The sequence below is a fragment of the Corvus cornix genome, chromosome 13 (assembly GCF_000738735.6).
Source record: "Corvus cornix cornix isolate S_Up_H32 chromosome 13, ASM73873v5, whole genome shotgun sequence".
NCBI lineage: Eukaryota > Metazoa > Chordata > Aves > Passeriformes > Corvidae > Corvus > Corvus cornix.
In genome coordinates this window covers 17,010,028-17,026,935 of record NC_046343.1, presented here as the reverse complement: position 1 = coordinate 17,026,935, position 16,908 = coordinate 17,010,028, and positions in this window count along the sequence as shown.

Genomic DNA, 16,908 nt, shown 5'->3' with positions numbered 1-16,908 from the left:
TCAATAGCCATAGGTTTAAAAAGTATATTTTTAGTATGTTAATTGTATCCTATAAAAACATTTCAAAGCAACCTGCTACTTCAGCATCCTCTAATGGCAGAACATCACAGAACAGGAAGCAATCAGCAGCCTGATGTTTATCTGTCTCGGTTTGCAAAGTTCCCTTGTGCTGCTGTGACTTTTGTCCCAGCTGGCTCTGGGGGGTTTTAACTAAAACCAAGGCAGGGCAGTCAAGAAGCAAAATGTAAATGTCAGCTCAGACTGTTTATGTGCGAGTTAGGGACTAAAATATGTTTAACTGTACACACAGGTTAGAAAGTCTCCTTTTGTCACTCAGAAATGTACCAAACACTTGATGCAGGTTTTCTGCAGATTGTTTAACATAAAAGTTGTATGTAACAGAACAACTAGTTAAGTTCTTTTCACTTGGTATTCTGTAATATGATTTCAGAGGTTTGGTAATGTCAGAACAAGTTAGACTTCTATATTAAAACAAGAAATACAGTACATATTGCTATTGATATGTATAAATACTATTATCTATTTAAAATTACTCATTTAATATAATGTAGTAAAATGCTTTTTTTTTTTTTTTTTCTGTTGCATCAGCACTACGTTCCTGAAAAAGTTGTTCCAATAATGCAGATTTCATGCAAAAATACTCCATTGAAAAGTTTTGGCTTATTCTCAGCGTTATTTCATTCTCGGTGCCATCTACTATCATCAGTTTGTCATGTGCAAGTGCAGGGACAGAGCACATAGCATCGTGTACCTCTTCAAGTCACAGCAAATTGAGCAAATTTTTGCCCTACCAGAACTCTGAGTGGATTAGGGAAAGTGGATTAGGTGGTCACAAATGACTTTTTTTTAAGTGTTCACACATTGCATTGCAGATGTGCAGATGTCAAAGCAACTATTTAGTCTGGAAGTAGTTTGCTTGATAAAATGAAATGTGAATGAGAGTTAATAGAAGATATTTTTAGTGTATGGTTGGGAGGCAACAGGATATTCCAGCCTTTTCCTGATGCCCCCTATTCTCCAGCCTCAGCATGGTCTTCCAGTGGTGCTATAACTCAGCAGTAAAATCACTGTATCAAGGCTGCTCACTAAAATCTAGACTAGGAGCTTTAATGAAGAAAAGGCTTAGCTGAAGAATTTCTTCACAGTTCTTATTTATTTGAAAGATTTTGAAATTGGGGATTTAATTTAGTTGATTTCTTAAAGAAGGCTGTTTTTGGTAATTGTCGGACTTGTATCCCACCATTAAAAATGCACAATATTTTAGAGGTAGACATCTATTTTTTTTTTTTTTCCTGCCTTTGTTGCAAACCTTGTCAATCACATTGAAATATATGGTGAAAGGATTGTGGAATCAGTGAGATTTAGATGCTTGTACAATGCTATTAATTCAATAAGTGGAATTCACAGGAGATTGCATGGTATCTCCTGGATGGTTCAGGTCCTGTGATGTGTTCAACAAAATTATTTTTGTTTAGCTACTCACCATTACACTTTGACCACCTTAAAATTACTGTAAAAATTCAGATGCTCCCAATTTTCAAGATATGCTCTGAGTGAAAATTCTGTATCTTGGCAACCAGGAAGGGACAATTATTCTTTGGAAAAAGTCATCCTATCTGCCAAGATGAATTTATTATCATAATTGTTGCAAGGATATGTGAGTTTATGCTGTATCTCTTCTTTGAATCTCTTTATGTAGCAGATATCCCAATTCATTGATATTGAAATTGGTGAAGTGGATTTAATTCAGTTCAAAGAAATTCATGTCTGGTGGTATAGAACAGCTCTGTATACCGTTTAAGATTTCTCATGCTTAGAGAAAACAATGATGAATTTAAACAATCTTGAATCACAACTGCTCCCTATCAGAATATGTACAGCTTGGCATTTGTATTTTTTGTTGTTGTTGTTATGGACATGCAACTACCCCCAGTAAAATGGCAAGACATTTAATGCAAAGAACCTTCTGCTTACAATGGACAGCTGCTATTGCCTAAGAAAACAGTTAAATAGCAATGTCTCTCCTTTTTCTTTTCTAAGTCGTCAGTCTTATAATTTAAATTATACAAGGAAATATTAGTTCTTTGTATCATTGTTCATTTAAATGCAGGACATGAACTTGAAGCAGAAAAGATAGGGGGATATGTGAAAATGTATCTGAACTTCTGAATTACATTAGAGGGGTTTAAATTCTTCTTTGAAGGATGAAGACAGAAGCAGACTTAGGTCTGTAAGATTAGCCACAGGAAATCATCAGCTAAATTAATAAGTAATTTGAGAATGAATGAATGGAATAGTAGAATTTTAAGAAGAGGCATTTGCTGGTTAGCTTAGGTTTACACTGGTAATAAAAACTTCTTTTCAGGTCGTGCCATAATGTGACCTTTTCATGGTGCTGATGTAAATCCAAGATGAATACAGGGGGAACATAGCCCAGAACAAAAGCACAGGCTGAATGCACTTGGCTCTGGGCCTTCCCACACCAAGCTCTGTGTATTTCTCTCCTGGTCTGTGTTAGGATATCACTTCCCATGGAGAGAGCAATTCCAGTAAGAGAAGGAGGACAGAAAAACTTGATTATTGTGTTTTATTGTTCCTACCCATTTAGGGTATTTTTTTACTCTGTTTAAGCTTTCAAAGATATGGTGAATACAGAAGAGTTTTGTCTGACAGAAAATCTGGGTTTTCTCAGCTGAACTTTTTGCAGTTTTGAGACCATTTAAACCATTACAAAAGTGGGAGGAGAAGCTCCCTCGCAGAGTAGGAGCCTTCGTGGGACAGTGGGAGTGCTGTAATGAAGTGTCACAGTGGCTCACTGGGCCAGGCAGGGCGGTACCTCCTGGCAGGGCCACTCCCCAGCTCTGCCTTGTCCCGTAGGTAACCCCCAGCCTCAGCTGCACAGGATGGAAACTGAGCTCTGCAAACAATCTCAGCTAAATAAATTGCACAACATGTTTCATATGCAAATGAATTTCAATCACTTTCCAAATTGAATTCAATCAAATTACTTCTTTCAGTATTCCATACCTGTCACTTGCTTTCTGCCTATGTCTCCTACATTCTGGAGCAGGTGACTGTAAACAGGAACGGGATTTAAATACATCAGGGAGGCTGCCAGTCAGTGTCAAGATGGCTCCCTACCAATTCCTACTCAAATCTTTAAATTAAATCCTTTTTTTTGGTAATTTTCATAAGTGTTTTCTTTCTAGTAAGATACTTGTACTTGGGAAAAAAAACAAAAAAAACCAAAAAAAAACCAAAACCAAAAACAAAACAAAACAAAAAAAAAACCCAAAAAAAACCAAAAAAAACCACACCCAAAAAACCACAAACCCACTAATTTTATGTGAAAAGAAATAGAGTTTTAAAAAACACCAAAGAAAGTTGGGAGTTTGCATTTGTGTAAATATTTTCTGGTACTTGTTTAGAGTAGTTTACTGAGTTTAAGTTTTATTGGGTATTAAAGTAAAATACCCCAACTCAATGAAAAAAAAAAATGAACATTTAAATTGCTGTGTTTTTTACTTCATTCTTAAAATATACTTTTGGATTAAACCAGACCCTAAATGGCAACATGTGCAATTGTTCACAACAGAAAAAATTTTTTTGTTTTTTTAAATTTATAAGAGCTTTCCCTTCAAGTGTGATGACTAGCACGAATTGAAAACAGTGGTTTATTTATTTGTTTTAGGCTTAATAGTGAATCCAGGTATTCGTTTTTTATACTCCTTATGTAATGAAAACTCCTCATTAAAATGAAAATTATGCCCAGAGTGTGGTGCTCAGGTCCTCAAATTAAGATATACAGAAAAGGGTTGCTTTGCATCTGTTCAACTCCCTTGAAAGCTCAGCTCCTGCTTAGATGTTGGAGCCTTATATGTGGGAAACTCATCTGTCATCAGGACTGATAAAAACACAGTTAGGCATGTCCTTTTAAACAGTTTGTACTCTGCAAGAGCATTTATCTAAATCTTCTGTAATATGGCCAGTTTCACCCTAAGGTGGGTGTCCCCATAGCAGTTATGAGGGAGTTTGATGTAATGAGCAACACTGACAACGTTTTCAGTAATGATATTTACAAATACTTCCTCAGTTGCTTGAAAGGAAGAGGAACTCCTGCGTAAAAATGCCAAGAAACTCTAAACTGGGACTGTTGTTCTTGGCCATTCCAGCCAGAATTTTCTCTGTTGTTAAAATTTCTTTCATAAATGGAACACAACAAAATAGAAGTGCACATATATAAACACTCATGCTTTTTTTTGTGTGTTGCTAAAGTCTGTTGAGGCTGCTGCTACTGGTTATTTCATGGTAGTAGGATATATTAAGACTTGATATTACAACCTTTATAATATACCTACTCCCATTTCTGTGCTTATATTAAAGTTTAGCTCTTCGTCTATGTGTGACTGAAATGAAAGTTCAAACCAGTGACTCACTGCCATGGAATAGGTTACTGGATTATTAATATTTTAACATTTTCCTTTGGCAAATATGAAAGCAATTGTAGTTAAGTGTAGGACTTAGTAGGAATAAACTGCTTCTGGGTACAAGTAAGGTAATCGTTGTCTGATTCAGCAGCATTATTTTGAGAGTAACATATCAAAGAAGGGAATAATATTTCTTATATTCCAATAAGACCTTTCTATATGAGTCACATTTGATAAAAGTCTCTTTGAGAAAAAGATCAAGTTCATCTTAAATAATAATGATTTGCATATTCCTATTATGACAGCTGCATTATTCTGAAAAGTGTGCTGTGCTATTTCTGTGGCTTCTGAACACAAAAAAGGTGAATTTCAGACTGTAAAAAAAATCAGAACAAATGTTCTCAGCATGTAATTAGGCCATGCATATCATGAACATTGTTCTTGTGACTGTTTTTATAATTTTTACATAGTTATTTCAGAAAGGTTAAAAATTATGCATGCAGTCTTTATTATATTACACACATAATTTGGAAAAAAGCATTTCTCGGCACTAAAAATAATAAAGAAATAGATTCATTGTGTTGAGAAATTTATTTCTTGAGCCTCAAATAATTTAATTCCTTTTTATTCTATGCAAAAAGTAATTTTCTCCTAGGGGAAAATTATTGCTTAACTACTGTTATGTATTCACTGGCAGTCTTAGCCACTCAGCCAAAGATAGTTCTAAAAAGGAAGTGGAGAAAGCTGATTGAAGTGAAATCCTTAAACTAAATATGAAAAATAGAAGACTTAAGGTTTTATATGTTTCTTTCACAAAGAATCCGTAATGTTCCTGACATTAGAAAATCATTTAAAGCAGAACTGCAGTGACTTTATCACTGTCTTGTCATGATTGCTTTAATATACGAGCACTTAGATGTTTGTTTCAGTGAGGACCTTTATTCATTCCCAGGATGGGCACACTTCAAAAAAAAAAAAAGTGGCTCTTGGCTGGAATGAGGAAATTAATTTTACATGTTTTTACCCATTATTTATTTTGCTTTTTTTATTGTTGGATTAGGTTGATAACTGGAGCATGGAGAGGAGGGCTGCTGAACTGGCTTTGAGTAGAAACAATTTTCCCAGCTTGTTGCCATGCCAGGGTAGCAGCAATACCAGTCATGACAGGCCTGTAATATTCACCCACTCCAGCTGATAAATCCTGGTCATGTAGATGGAATTTAAGTAGACCAGTAAGGATGGTACTGCTCAGTCATTGGAATTTTCTGTCTGTTTACTGCCAGCCTTGCTGTATTTTCATCAGGTGGCCCAGTAAAATTGTACTGCATAGACTTGCATAGGACCTCTGGATTATTGCTCAAGTACTTCAGCTGAGTCCTGGTGCACGTCATTGGTTTCTCCCTCATTCTCTCCACCAGAACGCGAGAGATGAGGTTTCTTTCCATCTGTGCAGGATACCTGAGGGTGTGGGTTACCAGAGAAACCATCCCCAAGGATCAGTATTTAACATGGGAATTCCAATAGACTTGTGTTTAATACTGCTGGGAATTATAGTAGTAGTATGTGTATCTGAGCAGTATCTTTAATGCAGAAACCCTATCGGTTCAGGCAAAGAAAACTGAGATGTTTGTATATTAATACATGGAGTTGTCTGCAGGATGGAAAGTAGCATACTATGCAGATCCATGGTACATAACATAGTTGTATGTATGTAAACCAGTGGAGTCGTAGTGCTGGAACAGAGCTAACAGGGTATGGTTCTCATAGAAGATGAGAGAAGCATTAATGATTTGCGAGCCTTAATCACTGCCATATTGTGCATGAAAAAGGAGACAATCTATTTTATGATTAATGTACTCTGTTGGAAGGCTCAAGACAGTTGATGGAGGCAAAGAACCCAACTGTTTTAAAGCTGGTACGTATAGGTACTGTTACTCTAGATATTGATCATACTTGAGATGGAAATAAGCTGCACTTAATAAGCCCTTTTTTCCCATCTATATATCAAAGAAAAATATAATTTTTAAAATTATTATTAGTATACTTGTTTCCAAAGTGAACTTTTATTCTCCAATCCTGTTCAGTGCTGAGGAGGCTGCCTGGATAAACAGGCTTCATCCTGTCATGAAATCATAATATGCATTATGACATTATATTTTGTTGTCATGGAAGCAGTTGCAGTGATATTCCTGATTCTGATGTGAATCTTAACAAGTCTTTTACCAGCCATCAAGTTTCAATCTGAGAGGCAGGTTCTTGCCTGTGTTATGCGTTTCCCATCAGAGAGCCTGTCAGTCATTCATTACCAGGTCGCGTATCTGATGGAAACCAGCAATCCCACTAACCTTCACAGCTTTACACGCTTTCTATTCTCATTACCATGTTGGGGTGACGAAAAAAGGCAGCAAAAGAAGCTTCTGCCATTAGCACAGGTGTTTCGTGGCCAGACATATTTCAGGGAATAATCTTGCATGTTGAACTACAGAGAAATTGCAGTGAATCCATGGGTTTGTGAGATTCAGAATAGAGTGGTTTATGCATTCTCATTGTTGTTATTTATGAAACAGAGGTGTTGCCCACAGAACAAAAATTGGATTTGCTTCTGCTACAGACATTTCTGAATCTTTGTTCTTCTCTTTCTACTGGTTCTATTGCCGAGCTCTGGCTGCACCTTTGCTGTACAGTAGGTGAAAAGACATTCCACTCAACTCCCAGTATTCAATGTACAGCTGTAGTTTTCTCTTGGTTTGCAAGAATAAATCTACCAATAAAGATAGTTCTTTAATATCTCTGCTTTTCCAAATGCTTCTCCTCATCATTCCTCTGCATTTCATGTGGCTGTACAAGTGCAACTGGGAAAGCAGGGTTTGCTGTCCTTTTCTCAAGGCTGTTAAGGCATTCTGTTCAGAAGAATAGCATGGATGCACTCCTGTTCACACAGGTTATTAATGTTACTGGGATGTGTGTGAATTCCAAGCTTTGGCTATGTCTTATTGACTGCCCCAGATAACCTCATTCTGTCAATCTGCTGCCAGCACCAACACAGAGCTGTTCTTGGCAGATGGCATAGAGCAGGACTGTGAGAATGTGCTATCCCCCTGCTGACCTTGTGCTCTAGTAGGAGTTCTGTTTAAATAATTCATGGCAAACTAACAGGGATTTCTCTTCCAATTTATTTTATTGTTTAGTCCAGAAAACTATTGACACATCAAGGTGTTCAAGCCTTTAACGTGCATCCAGAGAAGCCATTAGAATATTGGGACCACACACCACAGCTTCTGTGGAGCATTAAGAGTTGGTTTAGATGGCTAGATAAATTCAGTTTTCAAAATCATGTTTAACGGAGTCTGAATCGCCCTGGAATCCTGGAATTCTGTACCTACCTTCAGACAAGAGTAGGCCAGGAAGGTTGGTAGAGGTTTAGGAAGGTTTAGGCCCAGTAAATATAAGTTGTTTCATTACAGAGCTGTGTCATTCATTCATCATTGTGATCTTGGCCAAGATGTGTTTGTATTTTTTGCTGTTTAAGAAGATGAAAGCTAGAAACACTTGTTTTTGGAGGTTTGACTGGCAAAATATTCTGGCAATACAGGATGAATTATTACTGTTTTGCTGGGTTTTTTAGTTTGAGGAAATGTAAACATTTTGTATATTGAAGGAAATGAACAGATAGAAAAGGCAAAGAGGTTTTGATATCACTTTCAGATGAGAGCAAGTCCTGGTGTTATAAAAAAAAAAATCAGCATAGCACTTAAGCATATGTTGAAGTCATTTTAAAGGCAGTAGGTATTCCACACGTGTCCTGTTTATTTAAATCCTAATTTCACAAATGAATATATGTATAACTCCATATGAAAGCAGAGCCCTAGGCCAGGTCTAAACGACTAAAAAGGCAAATAAGTACAGTGAGAAGTTGATACTGGCTGTTGTGGCAAAGGAATCACTGAGCACAGTAACAGAACCAAGCTTTACCCATGAGCACTTGTTTCATCCAGAAGCAATGATTTCACTTGGTGATACTATGTGTGCCTTATGGAAGAAGAGTAATTTCAGCCAGGAGTGTGTGGGCAGGATGGCATGCTCCTACTGCTATACTACCAAGTACTCCCACTGTAGTATCTCCACTAGTGTAATCCCTCCGAAGGCTTCAAAAATTGGGTTCACTGATGCTTAGGTCTCCTGGTGATCTGTAAAGAAAGAATTCTATCTATCTGTGCAATGATCTTTTCAAAACCCCATGCACTGCTTGTTCTTGACACTCGTATTATGGGGACTGAAGTACAATCTCTTTACTATTGATGAATTTTCTCCCTCTATGACCAGGCATTGAAGCTCTAGCTTCTCTGTTAAGCTGCAGGCAGCTGAAAATTGGAGCTATAATACAGGATGCAATTTTTGAAACCAAAAAATGTGTTTAGCTCCACCATGTGATAATCCTTAAATATAATGGGTGCAGATAATTGGAGGGGAGTGTAACCATCATCTAAGAAATAACTTGCTGAAAAAAAAAAAATTAGTTTTATTCCTGAAAGAATGGATATTGGCACTGTCACTCCTCTTGGCTCCAAAAGTGTTTGTCACACTTTCCCTTGCATGTTTAAATTATTAATTATATTGATTCTTTTTCTAACATGTATTTTGCTTTTCTTTAGGATCTGAAGAATGGGTATTATGAATAAGTTTCTGTTTTTCCAATGAAATCACTTTGTCTAATGAAAGATGTTATTTTTTTCTGCAATATTTTCTGCACTCAAACCGTCAGAGCTGCAACAACACAGCAACTCCAATTACTTCAGTGCAAGGATGTAGTCAAAACACTTTATTGAATATCTGTCTTAAAGCTAGAAATGTAAACTTCTTTATACTTTTCTGTTTTGAATCAACCCAGAAATAGTTATAATTGTATTACACATAAAATTACTAAGTTCTGTAGTTAAAGATGCAGAAAGCAACACTACCAAAGGCACTGAATTTTAACTATATATTTTTCTTCTATTAATGGTCAACCTACCACAGTGCTTTTAAGTGTTTCATGCTTTCCTGCCATTTGAAATTCAAGCTAAAATCTTACTAATATATTGTGTCTCTTTTTTTAATCCATACAGAACTGAGATAGATTCTCTGTTAGGAGTGGCATAATAACCAAAAAGTAGCAGTTTAACACATACGTATTAAACTCACATGACAGTTTAAATACAATTAATTATTTTGCATAAGCTTGCCATTACAGTGGGATATAGAGTGTAGCTATATTCCCACAATTACAAAGTCATATAAAAACTCACTTGTTGCTCTCACTTTTATCTCATAATATTAAGTGGAGGAATTGTTTGAATGTACTGTCATGAAGACAGAACAATCACAAAAGTAGCCCCCAAATTAAAGCTTCAAATGATCAACATCCCCAATACAAATGACAGTGCACTAAAATGTAATGCTCTTATTGCCAAGGGCAGGTTCTGTTCTTTTTTTTTCCCCCCCTCAGCATTTTTGACTTCTACAGGATGAAATCATAATTCATGTCCTCCACAGACTAAACAGACTTATTAAGAATAATATATACTAAGGGAATACAGGTCTCCAATCTGGAATCTTTAAAAACTTTGTGGCTTAATAAGTATTTAACAGAACCACATCATTTGAACATTTTGAATCCGTGTCATCCTTTTGGTATTGAGAGTGGTAATGATGTAATAGGACATGTTCAGGGAGTATAAAGGCACTGTATCTACTTGGAAGTAGAAAAGCAGATAAACTGCACCCTTGAGAGGCAATGAAACACATTCTAGAGCAGAATAAATGTGCTTTGGAAAGGGTACAGTGTATACTTCCCCCTTTCTCATTCTCCCATTTGTCTTCCTACAATGCCTCTTTGTGAAGGATGAGAAAAGAAAAGAATTTTTTTTTTTTAAAACTGGTTTCCCCCTTGCAGCATAGAGGTTTTATGGGAAAAATGAAGCACAGAAAGAGATACAGTGACAACAGCCAAAGGCATTTTTTATTGCATTTAGCAATGTTATATATTTTTTTAAAAAAAACTTGAAAGTCTTTGGAGTGAACAGTAAAAGCTGTTATTAAGATAGGTGAACGTCTGTCATCAAAAAGGGTTTGTTTCTTTGCCTGACACCTTCCTCGGGCTCTTCTCAGACATGAAATCCTTTTATAAAAGTAAAAGAAGTTTGTCACAGCTCCACAGGGTCTTTGAGAAGACCCACGCTCTGAGAGCTTGACTGAACTCTTCCTCTCATGACTTTTCAATTCCCAAATGTCAGAGCTAATTTTCATTAACCATTAAGGTCTTCCCTGGTGTAACAGAACTTTCCGGTGTGGGATTCCCTCTGAAAGTTTCTCATGGTCACTGCTATGGATTGCTGTGCCTGGTGGATTGTTAGCCTTGACAGTGCATGTATTCAGCCAGCCTAATCTGCATCTTCCCTCTCTCCAGTGCACTCTGTCTCTGTCAGGGAAACACACGTGCTTTGTTTGTCTCTGATACGTTCGTCAAGTGTAATCATCAGCAGTAGAAATGGTTGTAGAGAGTAGCTTTTCTAGAAATAATTTGATTGTCATTTTGAACTCTTTGGACTTCTCATTTACTTATACCTAATTGTGGAAATAATTTTATTGCAAACAATTGATAATAGACTTTTTTGTCACAGTAAATCCTTCACTTTTATTCAAATCTTACTATAGTAGAGCTAAACCAGGCTGAAGTTTTATTTTAATTTCTTAAATGAAATCCGAGTACCCATCTACTTAGAACTGCTTAGAGAACTTGACAGCACTGGCAGCATTACCTGTGATTTCTAGGCTAGGGTATAAATCTAGCAGACTAGCCCTGAAAAATAATTCAAATGAACAAATACGATATTAAAGAAGTGACTGAGGTACAGCATGAAAGTTTAAATAAAGACACGTCCCTAACTTGAAACTCAGTAGCTAAGAAAAAAAAACAACCCAAACCAGAATGTAGTAGTAATCCCATGATCTCCCCTTGATTAGCCTATTTGAGTAGTTTTACAATTCTATGCATTTATATACTGCGACTTTGAACTTTATTGAAAAATATATAATTTAAATATTAATTATACTATTAATTATTTTCTTAATTTTAAGGATAAAAAAGGCTTCTGGAAATCTATAAATAAATTTAAAGAAAGTCAATATAAAGGAATAAAAATATTTGCATTTAATTTGGAAAAAATGAATTTAATTTCTCTTTAATTATGACTGCTCAGTGTCTTAGCCATCTCAATGAAGATGACATTAGACAAAAAAGAAGAATACAGAGTTAAAAGAAAAACATGATTACTGCTAGTTATACCTCTGGACACTTACAAATAGCTTAGCTGAGTAAGATGAATTTTTTTCCCCCAGATAATGTAGACCACCAACCATACAGGATTTTCACTGGTGTTTGTTATGAAAGGGAACTCTCTATTTCATACCTCTCTGTCAAATCAAAGCCTGACTTTCTGAAACAATCATATTTCATTTTACATGTACACATAAGGACAAATGTGATCACATCCAAAACAATGTGGGCTATCCTACCCCACTTCAGCTGGAAAGGGCTGAGGGGGCTGTGTTTTAAGAGCTGTTTTGTGACACCCCTTGGATTACCAAAGAGACTGCCTGGAATTTTTCAGAAGAGGATAGTCCTCCACCAGCTCGAGAGTGGGGAGACCCCAGGCACTACTGAGAGTGTGAGGCTTTGGCCACCCTTCCTCTGAGCTTCCTTCTCCTGTCCTATCTCACACATCTGCTTTCCTGGCATCCTCTCTTCTAATGCCTTTTTTTAGAAAAAAATCAGATTTACCAGTTCAAAACTGTTGCCATACCCTCTTTTGACCAGACAGGAGTGTTATAATCCCTGTTACAAACAGTCCTGAGCAAGTCTGTATTTGCCATTCTCAAGGAGCTGACATGACCTACTTGTCTGTCTGTCTTTGCCCAACAGGTTTGTCAGGAAATGAGAGATAGGTCTGAAACAATGAGCTGCTGTCTTGTTGTTCCTTTTCTCATCCTTGTTGTATTGTTTTTCTGGGCTGACATCAGTGAAAGACAGCTCTACCTCATCTACCCTGAAAAATGACAGCTATTATTGTCTTCCACCTAAAAAGCAGAAATAGATTTTATAGGTTTTCTCTCTATTAAAGGGGCAAGGGAAAAGACTTAGTGCCAAAAAATAAAATCAATTTGTTGTTGCTTTAGTTATTTAAATACTACTGCTGCCTTTTCATCTGTATCCCTAAAAAAAGGTTGAATACACTTTAAATGGAAACTTTAACACAGAGCTAATTCAGCTGAAATCCATAAACTCAAAATCCAGCATTTTATTGAAATATTTGTTATAATACCATGGAAAGGATCATCTTAATACTTCTAATGACTCTAGTTCACCAAAATCAGCACAGTGTGAGCCTATACAAGCCATCTGAAATGCTGAGAACATAAATATTGACTTGTCCAACAGACAACTTGCTTTTCAGTTATTAATCAGAAGACGTGGATTTGCAGAGTAACTTGGCAAGTCACCATTACATTGAATTAAAAGCTGCTGGAAAAAAAAAAAAAAAGTTGGAGCTTTATAGTTATTAAAGAGCAGCTGGAAGGAAGCCAGGCATTTACCATGAGAGGGCATGGGGGAACCAGTACACTTTTAACAGGCAATACCATGTCCATGATTTTCTTCCTGTAAATGATAAAAGCCCTGCAATCACAACAGTCTGGAGAAGTCCTCAAAGGAAGTTGGTTGTACATTTCACAGGTATCACTGTCACTAAACCTTTCAGGAGTACACCAGTAATGCATTTTCTGCACAAAGCAGTTTTACTTGTTCCTTGTGCTGTGTCCCCAACATCACACCCAGTGGTCCTGAAGAGAGTTATGTCTATAGTACGACATTTTAAAAGAAATGGGATTTTCAAACAGGAGCCATTCAATGAAAAGATACATTTAAAAACTCAGAAATATATCTTAGGCATTGAATGAGGCAATAAATGTTTCATGGTAAGCATATAATTACGTTAAGAACTAGAGCTTTGAACACCTGGGTATGTTGAATACATCACAGTGATTGCTTATGGAGAACAATATTAAATATACAATAAAATCAATCTCCAGGAGGAATCATACCACAGAGCATATTTCCACCTTTGCACAGTAGGTTTGTGTTGAAATTAGAGGAAGGCACAAGGCTGGTGCTGAATCAGGCTCTCCACACAGCCTTTTCTGAGGAGAAATGGTGATTGACTGTCATCACTTGAGTGCATTAAAATAAATTTTTCTTAATCTTCATGATAAATCTAACTAGTCACTGGTAAACTTGGATCCCTTATAGGGGATTTTCATAATTTTGTCATCTGAACTATATTTGTCTTAGAAAATCCAGTAATACATTCAGGTCAGAATAAGACTGCAGAAAGTGAAAGCTGTCAGCTCAAATAAAATGTAGATGGTAAACAAATAAAAATACAAATGCAAGCCAGAGATGTGTACATTTTTAAAAACTTTACTTTTGTTATTTCAGTTGACATTTTGCTGAATGTCACTAAGAGTGAATAAACAAGCTAATGAGGTTTTAGCTAAATCTCTGCAAACAAGTCGTGAATGTGGAAAAAAATTGCTCATCCCTTAATCCCTGACTTCCTATTTTGGGACTGTTCAAGTGTCCCCTGGTTTGCAGTGATGCATTCATTCAACATGTGACTGGCATCAAAGGCATGAAATTCTGATTAACCATTTTTTTTGGCACCTCACCTCTTCCAGTTTGAACTTGGAATCTCCTCCATGCACAGACCGCTAATGAGGAAATCCTTGCTTATGAATTCAATGCAGAATGAGAGAATTTTTTTCCTTTGCATAATGTTTGCTTTGAAGTCAGACAGTCCAAGAAAGTGATTGATCTCACCCAAGTTCATAACTTTTTCAAAGTACTGCCGATATCATTAAATTTTAATTAACCCTTTGAGCTCCTTCTATGATGTAAAGATGAGGAAGCATCAAAGGCTTGTGTGTTAGAGCAACAGTGAAATCTTTTGAGCTGGCTTAGCCTTATTGAAGAAATCTAAGCTGCAAAATATTACAGTTCCATAGTCAGCTCAGTTCTAGTTACTGCCCTGCTCAGTGTTAGAAGAGGCAGAGCAATTGTTACATCCTCAGCTTGGGCTATTTATATACTGTCAAATTAAACCCATCTTCCTGGAAATGTTCCTCCTCCTACTCAAAGTAGCCCATCTTAAAGCAAATGAATAGAATATGGAACCCTATTCCTTCTTTGTTCCTTTATGCTTGCTTTAGCTACTGTTATCCTGGTTTGTTGTTTTAAGATTTACTGGATTAAATAATCTTCCATTAAAAAAAAAATCTAGACTTCATTTGTTAAATTTTATCCTATGCAGTTTCTGTTCTTGACAGGGCAACTTTGTTTAAGAGGAAGCTTCATACACTCCTAACTCCAACTCCCCTCACTTCTATTGGTGTGGGGACCTGCAGAAGGCTTTGAGAGGGGCTGAATTCTTAGGGCAAAGTCCAATTTTTCCTCTGTGCTGTGAAATTATTTATACTACTGTGGACTACATATGAAAGTATTCTCAACCAACTGCACATCATGGTAAAGAAATCCTTAGAGCACAGAGCAGTAATAAGGAGGTTTTTCTGCAGGGGTCAAAAGACAAGACCTGGATGGAGAAGCACTGTGCTCTCACCCGAAATGCCTGGGATGCAGAGAGCAAGGTGAGAGAGGGGGAAAGAAGAACAGGAAATACCTCCCAAATTCTGCAAATGAGGCAAAAGGGAAAGTCAGGAAATGGATATCTTCTGCTGGATACGTCAGCCTTTGATTTCCTGCTGATTCTGTTAAGGAAATTGGTGTGAGAAGATACTTCCTTTCTGGTCTTTTCATTAACAGTGATTATGATAGCATGAATGTTTGATATGCAAAGAAAATGCTGGTCAAAGAAAGACCCTTAAAAAAAAAAAAAAAGCATTATTTGTGATGATTCATGGAGAAATGGATATGTTTGGCTGGGAGTTGGAGGATGTTAGGTCAGTCTGGGGAATGTCCAAGGAGGATCACTTGCCACTGTAATGAGGGAGTCTGCTTGACAATATTGTGTATTGCATTTACATTTCACCTTTAATGTTAAATGTGAAAAGCCACATTCACATTTAATATAGCATACACTTGTGGGGGGGGAAAAAAATGATAAGTAGAGCATAGTTTTTCTTGTCTATCCCTGGCACATCTGGCACATGTTGAATTTGGAGTGCAAATTCTTAGTGGAAAGGGGTTTTTTGTGTTCTCAGCTACACCTGCTGTCACAAGTGAATCAGTGCTTCCTGGATGGATTACATGGGCTTTTCTGTTGCCCTCAGACAGCAAAAATGAAATTAAGGCAACTGTTTCAGTGTTACTCTACTTCAAGAGCAGGAGACAATTTAGCTTGATAAAAATAGGACCAATTAAACCAATATCTTAGAAGCAGGGATCAAATATTTCCAAAGGGTTGTTTAGCTGGGGCAGAACATTCATTTACCACTTTCTAAGGTGACAAGAAGGTAGGTAATGAAAGGATTACTAAAATTATTTTTCTACCTGTCATCCTTAAATCTGTTCTAGGATTACAGAAAAGAACAGCATTGAATCTGTTTTGTGATGCATGAACAAAAGTGAGGTTGTGGCATCTGGTAAATATGGAGTGAAAACAGACATGTGAAAGTGGAGGATTTATAAGGAACAGTTTCCTTCAAAAGCCAAAATTTCCTGAGTCATCATAATGGTCTGTATCCACACACATTACCTATTTAGTGACAGAAAAAGAGAGCCAGCAGATAGATTTGAGGGCTGTAGATAAAGCTACAGCATATTAAAGAAAATATTCAGCTATTTAATACTATGGATGGTGCATACCCAATTTCCTAAGCCCAAATGTCAGTGAGCTTATGTAACACTTGTCAGTAAAAGCATTATTAGGATGGATAACATTGCATATGATAAGAGACCTAGAATATCAGAAATAGTTTCTTTCTGCTTCTTTTCATTGCTTTTGTTTCATGAGTTTAGTACTCTTGTTTTGACAAGATTAGATGTTTGGGGGTTTTTTTGTTTGGTTTGGGGTTTTTTTGGTTTTGGGGAACTAGTGAGTGAGATTGGGAGTGTTTTTTACTTTTTAATTTTTAACCAGCAAACATTCCAGCTGCTCAGTGCTGGCCTTCCTCTGGCTGTCAATGCAGATGTGTCTAGGTAAGCTAAAATAGTAACAAAATCTGTTATTCTATCACATACATAGTCACATACAGTACCTTCTTTTTTCTTGTCTTGTAATTGCATTTTATATTTTTTCTGACTATAAGAAACGTCTTGATCTTTAAGAAATCAGTGTGTGACTTTGTGAGATGTTTATGGATTTAGAAGGCTACAGGCTTCCAGACAACATGCAAATATTATGAGGACAGG